The sequence below is a fragment of the Rhinolophus hipposideros genome, assembly GCF_964194185.1.
Source record: "Rhinolophus hipposideros genome assembly, chromosome: 11".
Lineage (NCBI taxonomy): Eukaryota > Metazoa > Chordata > Mammalia > Chiroptera > Rhinolophidae > Rhinolophus > Rhinolophus hipposideros.
Genome location: NC_138057.1, coordinates 62,471,817 through 62,492,129, shown reverse-complemented (window position 1 = coordinate 62,492,129; position 20,313 = coordinate 62,471,817). Strand labels below are relative to the sequence as shown.

Genomic DNA, 20,313 nt, shown 5'->3' with positions numbered 1-20,313 from the left:
TGAGGTTCACTAGTTCCAAGCTCACTGCTCCTCTCCACCCCAGCCTTTCTCCAGGGAGGCTCTCTCTCTCCTTTGTTGGTTCATTCATTCTTCTCTCGGTTCATCACGAATTGAGTTCCTGTGCATCATACACTCTACTGGGGGCAGGGAGAGAATGTACATGTGAGTAACACCAGGCCTTACGCTTGAAAAGACAGACATGGTAGGTAATTGCCGTCCAATGTGATAATTGTGATAAAGGGGCAGTACTGTATGGGAGTGAGAGTGTGGGGACACATGCACTCGGGAGCAAGTACTTCAGAAAACAATTGAAATTGTGTGGGCAGCATCAACAGAACTTCTAAGTCACGGATGGGCTGGTATAGGACTGGCTTTTGCTTCATGTCATGGTCTTCTCCCGGGGGTGCCCTTGGTGGCTCACCACTCCTTGCAGGCATAATGGCAGTCTCTCCTTTCAATCTAACAACACCACTGACAGTGCTGCAACTGGACAGTAGAGGGTGCTAAAAGACTGTGCTTGATACAAACGGCCCAGTACTTGCCCAATCCATGAAAGCTCTTTCATGAAAGCTCTGGAAGAGGAAGAAATAAATGAAGGCCAGAGAAGGGAAGAGATGTGTCCAGGATCACACGGCTGCTCAGCAGGAGAACGAGCACATTCCGCCAGGCCCATGCAATTTACTCTGTAATGCTCTAAATGTTCCACAACCGTCAATTTGTATAATTTAGAGTAGTTCTAGAAACATTATCCTTTTAAAAAAGAAAAACAAAAAACATTTATTTGTTTGTTTTGCCATGTAGGGGCATATTTCTCTTTATAAATTTCTTACATATTAACATTGAGTCGTGCTTTCTCTTTCTTCCTAAACCTGAGGTTGGTGTCATGTTCCTTTGGGCAAGTGCAATAGTTCAGAGCTTGGGCTTTGGTTCATAAGTCTGGATTTCAATGCAAGCTCTGCCTCTTCTTGGTCTCCAAATGACCCTGGAGGCATTTCTGAATGACTTCGAGTCTCTGGACTGAATCTGTCAAATCAGGTGATGATTATATACATAACCTCACAAGGTTATGTGAGTTAATGTAAATGAAATGCTCTGAACAATTCCTGGCAAAGAGTAATTGCTCCATCAATGTGTGCTCTTCTTCTCAATCTCCTGACTGATCAGCACTGGTCAGCCACTCCACCCTGTGACTGTGTGGGTGAGGTGTCCAGCCATGTATTCTCCAGCCCTTGGAATCAACAGGTTTGTTTGGTTTCGAGTCCCACTTCTGCCCTGTCATTTATAGGTTGTGTGGTTATGAGCAAGTCCCTTTCTGCCGTGAGCCACAGTTTCCTCATTCCTCCAATAAAGCTGATAATATCACTATTATTACTACGTCTTCTAATATAGCAAGAATTCCTTTAGTTCAACAACTATTTTCTGATGCTCTACTATGCCCTAGGCCTCGTGCTGGGTACTAGAGAGAACGAGACAAATAGGTCAAAGTCATCGTTTAAGGATCTGGTAGTCCAGTGGAATAGATAGGCTGGTGATCATACAAATTACCAAAGATTATGATGACTACAACAGAAGGAGCACTAGTTAGGGAGTTCCAGGAAGTCTTCCTGGAGGAGGCAAAATCTCAGTTGGCTTTTGAAGTATGAATAAGAGTTTGCCAGACTCATCTTTCTTTAAAGTCAATGGAGAGCGTTTATAGAATCAGGAGTCCCAAGTAGAAGGTCTTTTTCACATAGACCAGAGCTTTTTCACAGCCATAAATTTCCTTCTGGACCCCAGACCCACTCTACTCATTTTTCCTCTTTTCTCCCAGACACTCGTCTAAGGGAGGCAGGAGGGTCTTGGTATGCTGGCGAATGAGACCAACTTTAGAAGGAAAGGAACCTGACTCAATACAGTTGGGAAAGGGTGGAAGCCCACAGATCACTTGGAGGTGGGGGCACCCTGACTAGCACCTGTCCCAGGGGAACGTCCTACAAATATAGGCTCTGCTGCATCCCTCTGCCAGCAGAGTGAGCTAGAAGATCCTGCCCTCTATCCTACCTCCTGGGTGCCCACACGAGGCATTACCATTCACATCTCCATGATTCTGCCTCTGCCTAAATTGTTCTCTCTCATTCTTTCTCTAGCCCCTCAAATTCTACTGTTATATCCTCTGGGAAGCCTCTGTTGCCCGCCACTGCTGGCATAGTGGTCCTTCCGATACTTTCAGTGTTACCCTGAGTTACTCCATCATCAGGCTGCATTCTCGGGCTCTCCCTCCCATTAAGCCGTGAACTCCCTGCAGGACCACACTGTGCCGGGATCACTTTCTGGATTCCCAGTTCCTGGCACAGAGCCAGACCCAGAGGACCTCGCTCCGTAAATGTTTGCAGAATTGAATTGAACTGCACTGAACTGAGCCCAGAATTCCTGACTCTTTCCAGTCAATGTTTTTGTTTTCTTGTCTTGGCAGGAAGCAGAAGGCACACTCAAAGAGGTAATTGGAGAGCATGTAATGAACAAATGATTTAGAGGTCTGGGTAGGGATAAGGGAAATAAAGATGATGAAGTGGCCCGAGACTAGCTGCTGTGGGAAGCTGTTACCCCATGGCCTGAAGGGGCAAAGGAAGGGAACTGGTGCAGAGTGTGGCGAAAGCTACAGCCAGCAGAGAAGGTCTGCCCAACAGGAGCTATGGATGCGGCCACTGCCAAACCAGCCTGGCAGGGGAGCTGGGGGAAGCAAAGCCCACCCTCTCTCCTCCCATCTCTCTCCTGCTGTTGACTCCCACTGGTTGGACCCAGATGGAAGCCAGAGACCAAAGGAGCCCAGATGGTACAAGCCACAGAAGGCAGCTTCCCTGAGTGCAGAGCAGAATGAGTAAAAAGTAGAGAACAGATCTAGATGGAGAAATGAGTAGTTTTTCCCAGAATATGGCCCACATTGCCTCTGCTTCAGAACCACTTCGGGAGCTTATTTAAAAAGTGGATTCCTGGGCTCCAGCCGACACCTACTAAATCAAAATATCTATTTGTGGCTCCTGGGGATCTGTATTCTTAAGCAGTTGTCCTGAGGTGCTCATAGAAATTCCCTGAGTGTCTCTGGAAAGTATGGAATTATGGGAATTTTGAACATGGTTAATTCATAAATTGAACTAATAGAGTCACCCCAGGTTTGGAGCCTGACAATACTGGTTCTCCATCTATGACCTTTCTAAAGGCTAAGGGGATCTCATTCATTCATTCATTCATTCATCCATCCAACATTAGACGCATGTGCTAACATCTGGGCCCTGTGGGGGGTATTGGCAACACAAAAGTGAACAAGGATGGTTCCTACTCACTTAGATGACCTCTTAGGATAACCTCTTAGATGCCATGAAGAGATTCTTCTGGGGCTCCAAAAGTCATCCCTACCACGTGGGATGACTCATCAGTGCTTCTGCAAGCACCAGCTCTGAGCAGGCAACATACCAAACCAAACCCATAATCTCAACCAGCATCACACAACTTGTGACACCCAAACACATCTCTCTCCTTAGTTTGGGTGTATAGCTGCCTATGAGACATACACTTGCAGGCCCCACCATCCCCCTTGATCCACATGACCCTAAGGGGACTCCTCTGCCATCCTGTCCATCCCCCGTGGCACCCAACCTCAGTGAGTGGTGTCATCATTCACCCTGTTATTTAAGCAGAAACTTGGGAGCCATTTTCGACATCTCCCTCTCCCACCCTCAGCGACCAGGTCTATCCATTCAGCCTAACTCTCCTATTCCTTCACTTCTCTAGGTTTCCACCAGAACATCAGGTTGTCTTCTTTATTCCTCCTTTTTTACTGCAATGACCTGACAAGGTTCCTTGTCCTTTCCTAAGTCCTTGTTGCCAGAGGGATCTTTTAAACAGGCAAACATGTCAGTCCCCTGCTTAAAATCTTCAATGCTCCCCCGTGCCCTCGGGACCTAGTCCAGACTCCTTGCTGAGCTCATGAGGCTCTCCACATCTGGCCAGACCTGAGTTTCTACCTCATTGCCCATCACTTCCCACCCCCGCCCCACCCCACGCACCCTTACACTCTCATCATAGTTTTTAAGGTCATGCACTTGCTCACCTTTTCCCAGAATGTCTCCCCTTCTAGACCTGAGCCACTGATCCTTGCCTATCAAAACTCATCTCAAGTGTCATCTTATCCTTGAAATCTCCTCTGACCCACCAAACTGGATTGATTAGTCTGTACTCCCTCCAGTGTCTTGCTCTCATTTCTCTGACAGATTGTATCTCACTCCCGTGGAATAGTCACTCTGTGATCTCTAGAAGAACAAGGATCAGTCATGCCTAGTTTGCGATTATATCCCAGGGCTTCCCAGTCATCATGGGTGGGTGAATGGGGAAGTGAACAGATTGACTGAATTGACAAGTCTCTTGCACGAAAAGAGAGGACCGAGGGTAGACTGTTTCATAAAATTCAGTGATTTTAACAGCAGTTCCATCTGCTTCCACAGCTAGGTAGGGTGTACCTTGCACTACGCCATGCTCTGTGCCAGTAGAGCAATCGGGGACAATCTCTGCCCTCGAGGGCCTTATGATAAGGGAGACATCTCTTAGGCTTTCTCAGGTTGCAAAGAAAAGACATACTCAAGATTTTTAGATACTGATATAAATACCTCGATTAAGATACTTCCTGTATGGAAAGGTTTCTTGTATGGAAGTAAGGAAGTATGAGAACCCTCCCAGCAGCAACCCAGCCCTTCTGAAATAGCACCTCCAATGCAGAGATGTCAGTGACCTCATGGAGGATAGAATTAAAGTTCCTTGTATCAGTCAGCTGTTGTCCCAATAATACTGTATGATAAACCACCATCCCCTAAACAACCATTTATTCACAGTTTGGGTCAACTTCACTTTTTTCTCATTCTCCTGGGACCAGCAGTCTTTTTATGGCAGAAGCATAAGTGCAACAGGGAGGAGCTTAACCACACAAGCATATTTTAAGCCTCTAATTGCATCACAGTTGCTAACATTCCATTGGCCAAAGCAAGTCACATGGCCAAGCCCAAAACTGAGCAGAAAGAAGCCCATTTACTTCTAATATAAACTACTTCAAGGTCACATGTCAAGTAGCATGGATGCAGGGAGGAGGGAAGAATTAGGGCCAATGCCATCTGCACAATCTACCACACTCCTCACTTTTCTGGAAAGAAGTCATCTTAAAAGCAGATATGAATGACTCCTTTTTTTTTTTATCTCCTCACATATAAACTCCATAAAATCAAGGACTTCACTCTTTCCCCAGAACCTAGAACAGTGCATGGCATATAGTGGTACTTATCAATATTTGTTGAATGAATGAATGCCTCTTGCTGCCTACTTCTCACATTCTCACTTCCCAAGAGAGGGCATCTGATGGGATAGATTTATTAACACCAAATACAGTGCTGACTAAGGAGTTTGGATTTTATCCAGTAAGAAGGCCATGGGAGCCTTGTAAGTTTTCAAGCAGAGGAGTAACTTGTTCAAACCTGTGCTTTAGCGAGATTAACCTGTTACCAGTATTCCAAGAAAAAAATGAGAGGAAGCTGGGAGACCAGTTGGTAGGCAATTTGTAAGAGCCCTGGTGAGAAAAAAGGAGGGCCTAAAACAGAAGGTAGAGTTGAGGAAGGCTGTGAGAAATAATGTGGGGATGAATGGAGAGAACATCTTCCTTAGATGGCAAGAGAGGGGGACGTCTTGGGGCTTGAAGCCCAGGCAACTGGACACAGTCAATGGATAAGGAGCAGGTTTGTGGGATGGAGCTGGTCTATCAGTTTGGGATGGTTAAGTCTGAAGTGTTTGTGGGACATCCAGTTGGACGTATATGGTAGGCATCAAACATTCAGAACTGGCCCTCAAGAGATTTCTCCTTAATGTCTCAATGTATTCATTCATATCACATTTACACATATTGCATTATCATATATGCTACAAATGTTATATTTACATATAATACCCACTTAGACAAACTCTTCTAAACTTGCTGGACACCACCACCAGCTAAAGACCAGGCTACCAGCGTGTTGTGGATTGTGGGGTTTTTATAAGTCTCTGCAAGGAAGGAAAGGGGGCAAAGGACAGCAGCAGAAAATGAGATTCAGAGAGAGACACATGACCACTGCCAGGGGCGAGCACTTTTCTTTCCCTAGGAGTTTAAACCCCACCAAAGGCAGCCCCTGACTTTCATACATCCGATTCACAAATATTTATGAATCCCATCTCTGTGCCAGGCACTGTGCTCGGGGCCAGACACTGGAATGAATAAGAAAACATCCCTGTCCTTGAGGTCAGGGCAGGGGGTATAGACTTCTGGACTTCGAAAGTGCCACCAAGTGATACAGGAGTGTGGATCAATGTTCCGTGGGTGTTAAAAACAGGGGCTGGTCAATTCTGTCTGACTGGAGGGTGGAAGATAGCAACAGACACCAAACGTTCAGGAAAGGTCCAGGTGGATGGGGGTGGACAATAATAAAGAACCTTCCAGATATAGTGCACAGCTTGAGCCAGGGCTAGTGGCAGAGGTGAACAAGCAGGCTGCACTTATGTTCTGGAACAGCTGACACTTGGGGGCAGGAGGAGAGGGAGGAGAAAGGCCAGGGGAAGGAGAGACCAAGGTGATATTGGGCGCTCAAGCCATGCATGGCTTTGAACAGCAGGGGAAGGAAGTAGAAATGTAGCCAGGGTTTCCTGTGTCTGAAACGTGTTAGGGGGTCCCAAAGGTCTGGTTAAGGGGTCCCAAAGGTCTCCCTTCCTTAACAGAACAAGATAACTCATAACGAATCCTGCTTATCTAAAAATAGATAAAATATTTTAATCCCTTGCCTGACATATTCATGATCAAAGGATTACGAATCCTGGGCATGGTGTTTCAGTTTCAAAGTGCCATCACCCTCCTTACCTCATTTAGTCCTCACAGCATTTGAGAGGCAGATGTTACCAACATCTGATTGACTGATGAGACATTTAGACTTAGAAGGAGTCCCTAACAAATACTTCTCACAGTAATTCCAAAAGCCTGTCAAACTAAGGAGGTGTGTGTTCTCTGTTCTAGGAATGAGAAAAGTGTGTTTGGCTGCCAAATGACTTTCAGAGAATTGTGTTGGTTGGGCCAGTGCTTTCCAAGTGCCCTTTAGTCTGTGGACCAGCTGCATCAAATTCATCCAGGAGTTACCTAATAATGCATTTTAAGTCTCCACCTCCAGGGCTTTGCAGATTTGGCAGGTTGAGGACCAGGAATTAATGTCATGAACAAGCCTTCCAGGTGATTCAAAGGCACAGTCAGCTGGAAAATTGGTCACTTGGTCTTTTTTGGTCACACAATAACTTGAGGCCCTGCTGGTGATAATGTGTTCTGTAGGCCACCGGCTTTAGCATCACACAGGTGGCTTAATAGCAACGCGTTTTGCTGGACCCAACCCAGACCTACCAAATCAGACTACCCAGAGGGGGGGCCCTGGAATCTGTATTTTAAACAAGTTCCCAATATCTGCATGTTCATCTATTTACAAATATCTCTTCAGGTCTTGTTATGTGGTAGATACCATTCCAGGCATGGGGGTGCAATGGTGAACAAGACCCACAACACCCCTCTCCTAAAAACACTTGCACTCCCCTAAGGACTCTCGCATTTGGGCTCAACTTTTTGAAATCTGAGGTTTGACAACTCCTGCCTTAAAATCATGCAGGGGCTGAAATAATCCATATAGGCTCTAGGGGCCAATATGGAAGATGGAAATCTCAAGGAATCCCAGAACCAACACTCAGCTGGACCCGGGCTAGCCAGGAATAAAAATGATTTGGAAACAGGAGAATGCAAGGTCTCAGCAACAGGAGTTTCTGTTGTGACTCCCAGTTATCTATTGCTGGTAACAAACCACTCCCAAGATTTAATACCTCAGTGATTTTTTTTTTTTTAATTTCTCCTGATTCGGTATGTTGACCGGTGGTTCTTCTGATCTTGCCTGGGCTCAGCTGGACCTCTCTCCATAGAGTCCTCATCCCGGGCTTCCTAACAGCATGGTTGTCTCAGGGTTCCCAGAGGGCCAGCCCCAAAGACGACTTGTCTACCAAATATCTATTTGTGTCATGTTCAGTGATGTCCTCTTGCTCAAATCAAATCACTGTGGCTGAGTCTCATTGTGAGAAGGGACTACATAGGAGTGTGGACACCAGGAAGTCACCTGTTTGGGGGTCATTAGTGCACCATTTGACCACAGATACTCTGGCTGTCTCTTGATCTTGGGATCTCTTTGTGTGTCTTTTCACTTCTTTCCCTGTGTTTTCCAGTTTAAATTCCTAAGGGAAGGAATCCAATTGATCTTGCTAAGCACTTCCACGGCTCACGAGCTTCCCTACTCATGGGGAACCTAGGACGCCGCAGGACTGCCAGGGCGAGTGTAAAGACAGGGAGGAGACGATGGATAGCTTTGGTACCATAGTTAAACCTTCCACAGAAGTCATGAAAGCACTGTGGTCACTGCTGTAGTTGCGGAAAAATAACCCTCCTACACAATTACCTGGGAGCAAAGTTGAAGTTTTTAGTTTGCTATTGGTTCCATAGATTTTTTAAAAGATTTCCTTCTTCTTTTGGAAGTGCTGTACGTATGTTATAAAAGATTTGAAGACTACAAAGGAGAAAATTAAAATTACCAGTTGTAAAAGACTAAATGTGTGTGTCCCCCCAAAATTCATATATTGAAGCCAAATCCCCAATGTAATATTATTTGGAGGTGGGGCCTTTGGGAGGTGATTAGGTCATGAGGGTGGAGCCCTCAGGAATGGGATTAGTGCCCTTATAAAAGAGACCCTAAAAGAGCCCTCTCACCCCTTCCAACATGTGAAGACAGAGTGAAAAGGTATCTATGAACCTGGAAGCACATCGTCACCTGTCACTGAATCTGCCAGCAGCTCGATTTTGGACTTTCCAGCCTCCAAAACTATAAAAAATAAATGTTTGTTGTCTATCAGCCACCCAGTCTATGGTATTCCATTATAGAACCCTCCTCCCCCCCAAAATAAGACATCAGTCATATCATCATCTAGAAATAACTACTCTTTACATTTTAGTATACTTTCATTTTAATGTGCATAAGTGTGTTTTTCTTTACAAAGTTCTGCTATGAACACAGCTTTATGTCTTACAATTTCCATCTAAACTCTATCACTAGCGTTTTCCTACGTCATTACAAACCCTTTGTAAAATAATTTTGAGCTATATGATAATCAATGGTGCTAAAATTATACCCCTTTTCTGTTCATAAGTCTTTGTCTGCATTTGGATTTGAATAGTTTAAGTCCATATATAGCACAGTTCCTTATATAGCACAGGTTTCCAAATTATTTCCGTGTTTCTTAATAAATATCTAACAAGGTATTTTTCCTCCTGAATGGGATGGCTGTTTTTTTTTCTGCTTTATATGCCAAGGCTGGCTTTGCAGAATGGGTCCATTTCCTCTTGCTTGACAGGCCTTGTCTATCACCATTTCCGTGTGGGATCACAGGACAGCCAGGTTGCACTGGCTTTTCAGTGACTTCACCAGAACCAGAGACAGGGCTAAACATGTTCCCACGGTCACCTCCTTATCTAAACCATGGAAAACTGACTTTTTTTCATAATTGGCACAGACTGTGTTTGGGTCAGGAACCCAACATTAACTACAAAGACTGACCTCAACCCAGGGAACTTGAGAAAGAGACTAGATAACACTGTTGGGAAATTATTTCCTCATATGAATTGTCATTTGAAATATGTACAAGTATTATGTACATTTCTTTTACGCCACTGAACCAAGTGTAATGGAAAATAATACACTGGCCTTAGTAAGTCAAGGGACTTGATCTGACTTGGGCATATCAATAAGGCAATCCAATTTCAGCTGATTTTCTCACTCATCACTGTTAGTAAGTACCCAATTCTATCTCAGCTCCCAGCCTAATAAGAAATGATGTGAGAGAGTTCACGGTTGAGGTAGCAGATCTGCTCAATTGTATATAATGTATTAAGTGTGAATCTAATGGAATCTAGATGCAGAAGGAAGGGCTCCTGAGCCTGCCTAGGCAGTCAGAGAAAGATGGTTAATCAGACTGCACAAGATTGAGAGAGATACCAAGGCTGCCCTCAATGTATTTATTCTATAGTGTGAGGATAAAATATTGTCACGAATGTTGACAAACTTGGGCCAGCCTGCTCATGGTTGAAACTGCATGATTTAGATTGAGGTGAAACTGAAACCCCAAGACACCCTAGTAATTTCTATGATGGATTTTGCTCATCCTGTTATTCCTAGCCCTGCTGTCTAAAGATGGAGGTCATGGGCCTCAGAGCTGGTTGGAATTAGCTCACTCAGCAATGCAGATAGATAAAGAAAGGGGTGTGTCCTTAACCTGTGCACCTTCTGCCAGCACAGCTGGGTGACTCCCAGGTGTGGAGGGGCAGGGGGGATGTCCTAATTCCTTTAATTGTTTCCCATAGAAATTGAAAGTGCATGGTGATATCTAGTCACAGATTAATTATATCTTATTGAATAATTTCTCCCTTACCTATCTATCTACATTTACCTGTATCTCCTTTCTATCTATTAGTCGATTAATTATCAAGCCCACAAGCAAAATTCCAGGACGTTAGATACACCATAACTCTTCTTGTTTACTACAGAAAGGCAAGATGTTTTTCAGAAGGTGCTTGCTCATCTCCCTTTGCATTCCTTGTACTGAAACAAGGGTCACAGCCCACTTGGCATCAGGAAGACCTTTGACCCCATTCAGGGGATTTTCCAAGAGCCTTCCAAAAGGGACACGAATATTAATAACTACATGCAAGTCAAAATGAGATGAGGAGCATAAAAGAATAGACCAAATAACCTGGGGTACAGGGGTTAGAGAGCTCATAACCAGTTGGGATCATCCAGGAGAGTAACTGGTAAGATGGACCTTAAAGGATGGATAGGATTTCAACAGGCAGAGAGTGCAGAATGAGTTGTTTCGGGAGGTTGATATGGGTGGCCTTCATTCTTCAATGGAAAGAGAGAAAGAGATTTATGCCGGTGCTTGGGCTGGGATGACCAAGCTTGGGCTAGGTGGTGACATCAAAGATCAAACTGAGAGAAGCCCAAGAGGTGAAGAAATGGGGAGAGGGTATTGTTTTCTGATACGATAGCTGGAGAACTTCCTCCTGGAGTCCACCCTGAACAGTGTTGGGGCATCTCGGCAGGAAACCACGGGACTCTGGATCCCATATGTAAAGATGATATGCCTCGGAACTCTGCTGTCCCTGGCTGAAAATGGATTCCTTTCACTTCACGTGACTCATGTTTACAGAGGCATCGCTGGACACTCGTTTGGACTACGATGCAATGACTGTGTACCATGGAAAAAATGAGGGGTATCCCAGCCGGACGCCAGGGTGCAGTTGAGGAAATCCTGTGGTGTGTTATCCATGAAACACTAGAAGGTCACCAGAGCACTGGGCGGGCTGAACATTGTAACCTGTTCTTGAAATGTCACCAGAGCTGGGAACACAATTTTCTCCTGGTCCCAGATCAGATTTCCAGCATCTCAGGGATGGAATGGTCAGCCTAGCAAGAATAGGCTTCAGATGATCATCTTTTCATGGATGTGACTTCTAGTCCATCTTAACTTCTCTGGCCATTTTGTTACCAGCTGTGTCAGGAAAGCATCATTCTTCATCCTGAGGTCACTGAAATGACTTTTCTTTCTCTTTTATCCTCACCCAAAGCTCTTTCTTCTGTTCCATCCCTCAGCCACACACATTTCCAATAGAAGTAAGAATTCTTGACCTATGTTAGAGCCTTGATTTGTCAGGTAACCTGGGCTTTACACTGGTCAGCAAAATTCAGAGGGAGCCAAAATGTAAAACAAAATAATTTTTTAAAAATATTATGCATGCATCATTAATTTTTTCCAGAGCGAACTTACTTTTAAGTAGGCTATACACTGCATGGTAGATAATTCAGAAGGTACAAAAGGGTTTATGGCGAAAAGTAAACACCCCTCCTTCCCCTGTCCCCACTTATCCAGTTCCCCTCTGGGAGCTAATGACCTTACCAGTTTCAGTTTTGTGTGTACACTACACACCTCAATGTGTTTAAGGTCTACTCCTCCTAGCAAACATCACCACCATTACGACTACACCATTACCACCTCCTCTCCGATCACATTGTTCGCTTGCTCCTGGCCCCAGGAGAGCATAGTCAGATGGTTGGAGTCAGAGATCCAAGGTCAGGAGCAGAGAGCCTGACAGCTCTCTATTAGGGATCCCTATTTGCCTGTAGGGGTGCCCTCTATCCATCTCCTCTCCCCCTCCCCATCAACCCCTTTATATGTGCACTTCCTTTAAGAAGTTGATGCTCTGGTATTTAGTCCCATCTATCCAAGCATCAGTGATACCTATAAGACTTATATCTCTTGGTAGAACTTCCCATCCTCTTAGTTTATTACTCAGACTATGCTCTTGGAGTATACACATTGCAGGCTACAGGGCAGAAGTTATAAAACTTCAGCATGCATTAAGATTCTTATAGCAAACTATAAAATGCAGGTTCCTGGGTCCCGCAATGAGAGATTCACAGGGTCTGCACTGAGGCCAGGAGGCTATTTTTCACAAGGACTCCTTCACCCAAGGTGATCTTGATATGCGGTTCCTGGATCAAACTTTAAGACATGCTGCCTTCAGTATTGTTCCTGACTCTTCTCCCTAGAATATTCTATTAAAGATTATTGAGGGTTTCCTTTATCACTGCTGATTTTTCAAAGCCCTGACCTCTGTATTACGATTCTACATTGCCTGGCGTTTCTCTCTTTCTCCTCGTGTTGTCAGTCATATGAACCTTGAAGGTGTGGTTGGGACAGTTGACAAACCCATTTTCCCTGGGTTTTGTCAGATGACACCATCCCTTTCAGGGAAGGCCATTGCTTGAATAGAGTCCACCACAGTACAGGATGCCAATTTTCTTTCTCAGCGTTTCTCTTCGCTTCTAAAGCCACAGCCATCTGCTGATGGAAGCAGCCTCAATGCTTTGAGTTTCCAAAGCAGGATCTCGAAGTGTCCGACTTACATTTCCGGTTTCCATGCAGCAGCATATCTGTGTGGGGGTCTGGGGGTCTGTCATGATCCATTTGGTCCTTTGTCAGATCGAGAGCAGGTGTGCCAGGAGTTTTTGAAACACAGGTCCATGTATCCCTGAGGGTTCACTTAAGCAACCCTGAAGGTCTGAGAACCCTCTGAGATGCTCGTTTAATGTTATCTTTCCATTTCTATGATAATGTTTAAAATATACTAATAACGTGGAGCCTCTGGCTGACGCCCTTATCACAGAGGGCTGCTACATGATTTCGGTCCCCTTACTTAAATCTGTGGTAACAGTCATCATACAGTGACCGTCTAAAAGGACAGCATTTAACTCTTTGATGTGTTGTCAAGCACATTTGGCAGCCATTAGGTTGACTTGGCTTCTATCCAGCTCAGAGGGAAAGGCTGAGTCCTTCCTGGGGCTGACAGTGGGCGGGAGGTGGGTGGGAGGAGTTCAGGTTTTGGCTCCTGGCACCTCTTTGGCTTCACCTCATGCAGCTTTCCTGCTTGCCCCACCAGCCCCCTTCCTCTAGACATGATCCCTTAAGGGCCTTTGAACTGGCTACTCCCTCTGCCCAGAAGAGTCTTGCTCTAGATATCTGCATGAATAGCAGCTCCCTCATCTCCCTCAGGTCTCTGCTGAAGTGTTTGCTTAAGTGATTAAATTTCTCAATCCTATTGAAAATTGCAACTCCTCACCCCACCTCCATCATGCTCCATGTTGCCTTTAACCCTGGTTTCTTAACATATATATGATTCACTTATTTATGATGTGTGTTGTTCAGTGTCTGACTTGCCCTGTTAGAATGCATGCCCACAAGAGCAGAGATTAGTGTTTGTTTTGTTCACTGATGTCTCCTACGCACTTAAGAGAAGAGCACCGCCTGACACACAGTAGATGCTTAATAAATATCTGATGAATGAATGAATCGACAACAATCACCTCATCTCTGTTCTTGTATTCATGCTAAATTTGTTTATCAGTTTTACAGACAAAATTCTTTGGCAGTAATAATTTGCAATGGGAAGACTTTGTGTGTTTTTTATAATGGATAAAACTTTAGCCTTAAAAATCTGTTTCTCAAAGTGAGATCTATGAATTCCTGGAGTCCCAGGAATACAGGTTGAAGGAATGAGGGTCCCGGGCTGGACTAACACTTTTCTACAGGCTGCTGACTTGACCACTGACCACTTCTTCCTCTCTCTCCCTCTTGGGCCAGGAGCAGACATCCTGTTGCCATCTGCCACCACTGGACAGGCAGGGCGGGCTTCACCCTCTGTGAGGGGAAACTCACATTTCCGTACAGTTCCAGAGCAGCTATTTTCCATTTCTTTACATCATTTTCTTCAGTTTGCCGACTTTTAAGTCTGCTTCATTCTTCCTGATAATAAAAGAAACACACTGTAAAATAAGATTTAGGGAACTATAAAGACATACAAAGAAATAGAAACCCAAAGACTTGAAATTCTCCTAATTTATAAAAGATACCTTCTGTATCTTGTTTCTCTGCCTGTAAACGCAATACTCAGAGCCACCATTAATATTTTGATGAAGTTCTTTCTGGTCTTTTTTCTGTGTATCTTATAAAGTCGAAACATAGGACATTGTGGATGTTTAACCATTGTGGACCTACAAAATGACAATTTTATATGGTTTTTAACCGAGCAATTCACACAGTTGAAGCTATACTATGCTAATTTTACATTGAATTCTTTTCACTTGTCATTATAACAGCACCACATATTTAGGGATTCTTGGGCCCTTCCTGAGCTTGCATTAACAGCACAAATAATTGATGAGCATTAGCATCTCAACTGGGAGCCTTGCCCTGTAAATCATTCAGAGAGGTCCACGTGGTACCCAGACTTCCTGAGTCTTGATGTGAATGACAATCCTCAGTGATTCTTCCAGGAAACTCTTCCTATAAATGCCCCCAGCCAATTGTTTGCATGCAGCTCTTGGCACCAGATTTTCTGTCCAAATGGCAGCTTCTGGGAATGCTGCTAATAACTGTGCAGTTGCCCATCTCTTGTTTCTCTTCACTTTTATGAATCTGGCCCATTACCAGTAATGCATATTTGGTTTGCAGAATTTCTTCCTCTCCAATGAAATGACCCTCTTTGACTTTTTGTGTTTGTTGTTGTTGTAATTTAGTGATTTGGGGGCCAGGTACAGTCTACCAGCACTGTTAAAAAAAGAGAGCTGACTTTTTTTTTTTTTTTTTTTTAATTTATCAGCAGTAGGAAGGCTACTTTTAGAGCCCTGGCTTTCTCTCTGTCAACATCATCAATGACCAGCAGCTATGTATCTTTTCATCACAGCCAAGTCCTGAGGAGTCCATGGACCACATGGTTCCGTTATACTGAGATTCTGCCTCCAAAATGATTGCCACGGACAGTAATCTGTGTGGGTCCTCTCTGGATTGGTCTCATTATCTGAGACTCGGGACAGCTCTATTCCCAATGGGGCCTCTATTTACTCAAGATTTGGCTGGGTTCATTCAATACACAGACTAAGAAGATTATATGTCCATCCAAAAGCCTTATTTGCATAAGGTTTGTTGGGAGTTTATGATGTAAGATTAACTGTCATTGCTGATAATAATATCATGTCACTCCAGGTGCAACAGCTTAAAAGGATGGACTTTAACATTGTGGCCCCAAGAATAAAATAGTGACAGGAGACCAGAACATTTAAAGGTAATCTGTGGCCTACAAACACATCAAAGGGTAGAGAAAATATGGCAAAAAAGACACAAAATGGTATAATGTAGGATTTTTTTAAATGATCAATACATCGTAACCTACTATACAGAGAGGCAGTACTATAAAACCTAACGCCCTGGCTTTGAGGTCAGAACAACCTGTGTTCAGATTCTGACCCTGTTTCTTACCAGCTGTGAACAGCTCCTGAACGTTTCCTCTTCTGTAAAACTGAGCTGAAAACACCCACTCTGTAAGGAGTAAAGACAGCGTATGAGTAAAATACTGATTACACTTGAGCTTGACACTAGTGGTTAGGTATTATTGTTATTATTAAAAGACTTATACAAAACTTTAAGAATTTTTAATTTGATCTTTCAAATGTCTATGATTGCAAACACGACATTACGACATTAATAAACTTAAAAAGAAAAACCAATCCCACTACCCCCTAATCAGACTATCACATATTTCCATATCCCCTTGTAAGTCCTGGTGAATGTATACACAAAATTTTTACACGGTGCATTTGTGTTTTCAGCTTTTTTTTCACTTAACAACAGGGGAAAACGTCGTATTTCCCCTATGGTAGCATGGTCTTATTTAGTGTAAAATAGTTATTTCCATAAATATACCATAACCTAATTAATCATTCCTCCATTTTCAACATTTCCAGTTTTGGAGATATTCTTTCCTTTTGTTTCTGTTTCTGTTATGGTAATTTGAAATGCACAATTTTAGATATATTTGGTCTTTTTCCTTAGGTGTACAGATATGTTTTAGCTCTAATTTGAGACCACTGTTTAAGCTAATGATTTGTCTGAGGGGAAAGAAAAGGTAGTTTCAACCTAGGTCCTTGTGGAATGCAAATTAAGACAACTCCAAGAATTCACATGTCCACTGCTCTCAATTTCCTCATCTCAGCACTTAGATAACTAGTATGAGGATGACGGATAATTGAGGTAGGCACTCAAGAAATGGATCTTTAAAGTGTACTAAATGTTCACGTTCTTGATTTAATTCAATCCCGTCCAGATTCAACCGGTAGGTATTCGTATTTCAGGCACAGAGAGGGTAAGTTGCTTGCCCTGTGTCACACAGCAGCTGGAAGAGGACAGAGAATGCCTTTCGCAGACTCTGAATTCCCAGCTTTCCCACTGAGCTTTGACAAAACAAGTCCCCAGTCGCATCTAGCCCCACCCCCCCATCTAAGAGGGGTTCCGCGGTGTTCTGCAGGGTAGTCCTCAGCTTGGCCAGGAGGATCCGCCTCCCGGGCGCACCGGCCCCGCCCAGCTCCGAGCATGCCCAGTGAGCACCCCGCCCGTCCCAGTGGTGCTGGCTGAGTGCTACAGCTCCAGGTTTTTCCGACGACCAGAGGTCGGGGCGGGGGCGGGGGCGGGGGCGGGGGCGGGGGCGGGGCGCGGTGGAGGTCCAGTTCCTAGGTCTCCCTGGCTGCGTCGGAATTCCTCCGACGCCACGCTCTGGCGGCGCCAGCCCCTGTGGTTCTTCCCCCGGATGGGCGACACGGGGACAAGGACCGAAGTGGGGTACCAGGTGCTGCTGGCAGCCGCCATATGGCTGTAGGCCTACCGGACCCCTGGACCTCAAGCATTCGGGTCCAGACAGGATGGTTCCAGCCATCGATCCATCGCTCCATCCCTTCTTTCACATATTCATTCAACAAATCATTTTTGAGCACCTACTGTGTGCCAGGCGCTGTTGTAGGGGCTGGGACACTGCAGCCAAGACAGGCAGGACTACAGTCCCAGAGCTGAAAATCCGGAGATGAATACACAATAAGCAATCAGATACACAATAAGTAAGCAAATCAGAGGAAAAGTCAGTTACTGGCCTCATCTCCTGCTACTGTGCCTTCCTTGCCATTTCCTAAGCGGTCCTGTGCATTAGGGTCTTTGCACTGGCTATTCCCTCTTTACGGAATGCTCTTTCCAATTTATCCTGCGTGGCTGAAATGTTACCTTCTTAAGGTCACCCCATCTGACCACCTCATTGAAAATTGCACTCCCTTCACCCTCAGGTCTCCTTACCCTTTTTCCCTCGTAGAACTTATCACCTCCCAATACACTACGTAGCTTGCTTACTTGCATGTTTATTGTGTTGCCTTGCCTCTCTTCTTCCAAACTCCACGGGGGGAGGGGTGGAGGCGGGGATGGTCTATTTGTTCACACGTGAAGATCCTGAGTAGATGATCAATAATTACTTGTTGAAGGAATTAATGGATAGTGGTAAATGTGAAGAAAATAAAGTGAGGATATGAAGTGTCCAGGGGCAGGGGCGAATTTAGTAAGGTGGTAAGGGAAGGCCTCTTCCCGAAGGGGGACAGCCACATGAAAAGCTGGGCGCAGACGTCCCACAAAGAGGCAAAAGTATGTGGAGGCTGGCCAAGTTCTGAGTGGTGGTGGACAGAAAGGTGCTAATGGGGGAGAAGGGGCTGCAAGAAGGTAGGTGTGAGATGCGGTGGCATAGGAAAGCAGGAGCACAGATCAAGTAGGGGGCCCACAAATCTGGGGAAAGTTTAAGCCTGGAAGCTTACTAGTGGAAGGGGATAAGCACTGGGCCGGGAGTCAGCAGGACCCCAGCAAAACCACGGACCCTCTGGCAAGTCTCCTCATTTTGAAGATTTGTTGAGCGCCGACTGCGTGACATTCGCAGGTGTGAGATCACTGAGGGCCGGGCACATAGTAGGTGCCCAGTAAATGGTTAGGGGAGGAATGACTGCGTGCACGCGCGAGGGGACTCCGGTGGCCCGGAGCGCGGCAGGAGAGCCCCGGTGGTGCAGGGAGGCGCGCCCCGGCGAGCAGCCCCAGGCGCGGGCGGGGGCGCCCTGCAGAGCGGCCCGGGCTCCCGCCCCCCGCCCGGCGCGCGGGCCCGTCGCGGCCAGCCCGGCCGGCGGGAGCCGCCCGCGGGCGGCACTGGGCATGCTCAGACGGCGGCCAGGTCGCGCCGCGAGCGAGCTTCCGCGCCGCCCGCACGCGCGACGTACCTGGGCGCCCCGCGCCCCCGGATGCTGCAGGTACGGACCGGCGTGACCCCAGCGGGTCGGGGGCAGGGTGCGGGGTGCGCGAGGGCCGGGGTCGCTCTCGGCGCCGCCCCGCCCCCACCCGTCCCCAGGAGCGTGGCGCTCGCGCGGGCGGGCGGGCTGGCGGACGCCGCGGCCCCGGGGTCCCGGGGCCACGTCGGGGCAGGGAGGGGGCGCCCCTCCTGCGCTCACCTGGCGGGGTCGGGGCGGGAGGCGACAGGCCGGGCCGGGTGGGGCTCGCTCCGGAGGAGGCTCCGGGACGCGGCGGCGGCGGCGGCGGCGAGGCGTGGGCGTGCGCTCCGACCCGGGCTCGCGCGGACGCGACCCGCGGAGCTGGCGCAGCCCGGGACTCCGGAGGGCCCAGCGCCACCGCGACCCAGGTTCTCGGCGCCGAGGGGGCGCACCGCCCGCGGGGCGGCCAGACCTTCTCGGCTCCCAGGGCGAATCCGCCTCTCGGTTTTCAAAGATGGCATTTCCTGGGCCTGGCACGAGCTCCAGTGCCAATAAATCCTCCCTGTTCTGCGGGCGGTATGGAATGATTTATCAGGTACCTGCGGTGAGACCGCTGCAGTAGGGGAGTGTGTGTGAGTGCTCCCTGCCCCCCGGAAATTCCCATTTTCAGCAACCTAAAGTTACTGAGAAGTTGCTATTGCCTTAAAAATTCATGGGAAGTTGAGACAACTTGACACCTGGGTTTTCCGAGGTGGTGGAAAGAGCTTGTGACTTGGAAACTGGAGACCTCCGATCAACTCTGGCACCCCCTTAGCCAGCAGGTGACCTTGGGCGAGTTCTTTAACTTCTCTGATGCTCAGTTTCCTCCCCTGCAAACTACCGGTGATAATGCCCACCTTACTGGGTTGTTGGGTGGATTAAGTGGGATAAATTATGTGGAGGTGTTTGGCACCGTGCCCGGCAGAAAGCAAGCCAGCAGTTGGCGTGATGTGAATTTAATTCGTTTAGAGACCCTCGTGGCTCCCATTTCACCAGGAAATTAGAATTACGAAAGCATCTTCAGGGCCTAGTGGCAGAATGACAGACCCTGTCCTTGTGCCCTGGAGAACGTCTTACTGAAGTCAAGGGCTTTGGAAAAACAATTTAGAATTGTAATTGGAGAGCATCTTCTTTAAAAGCAGTTTTATACATTCAGAAACTCCAGAAGTTGGCAGTTCAGCTTTACTTACAAAAGAGCTGTTTTGTGTGATGATCCATCTTGCAAATGTTTAAGCAGATGGTGCTTTTTGAAAGTAAAACCTGCTTAGGAAGGATTCTGTTTCAAAAAGCTTCTAGACCCAACTTTAAGTGATTATTTAGACCAGGGTTTCTTAACCTCATGGCTGGGATTAGTTAATTCTTTGTCGTAGGGCCTATCCTGTACATTGGAAGATATTTAGCAGCTTCCCTGGTCTCTACCGAGTAGATTCCAGTAGCGATTTCTTTCCCTCTTTCAGTTGGACCAACCAAAAATGCCTCCAGACAT

At 46.3% G+C, this 20,313-nt stretch overlaps 1 protein-coding gene across 5 annotated transcripts in view; it reads left to right on the top strand.

Moving 5' to 3' along the window:
• PTPN3 (protein tyrosine phosphatase non-receptor type 3) overlaps positions 1–20,313 on the top strand; it is a 129,046-nt gene that overhangs the window by 10,525 nt on the left and 98,208 nt on the right. Inside the window, exon 1 of one of the 5 annotated variants that reach the window (XM_081065490.1) lies at positions 18,706–18,830. The exons of 1 other annotated variant lie outside the window; for it this stretch is intronic. The gene's annotated coding sequence lies outside the window, so the exon portion shown is untranslated. Of the gene's footprint in view, positions 1–18,705; positions 18,831–20,313 lie in introns of those variants that run through there. 3 more of the 5 variants (XM_081065492.1, XM_081065493.1, XM_081065491.1) reach the window with 3 other exon arrangements.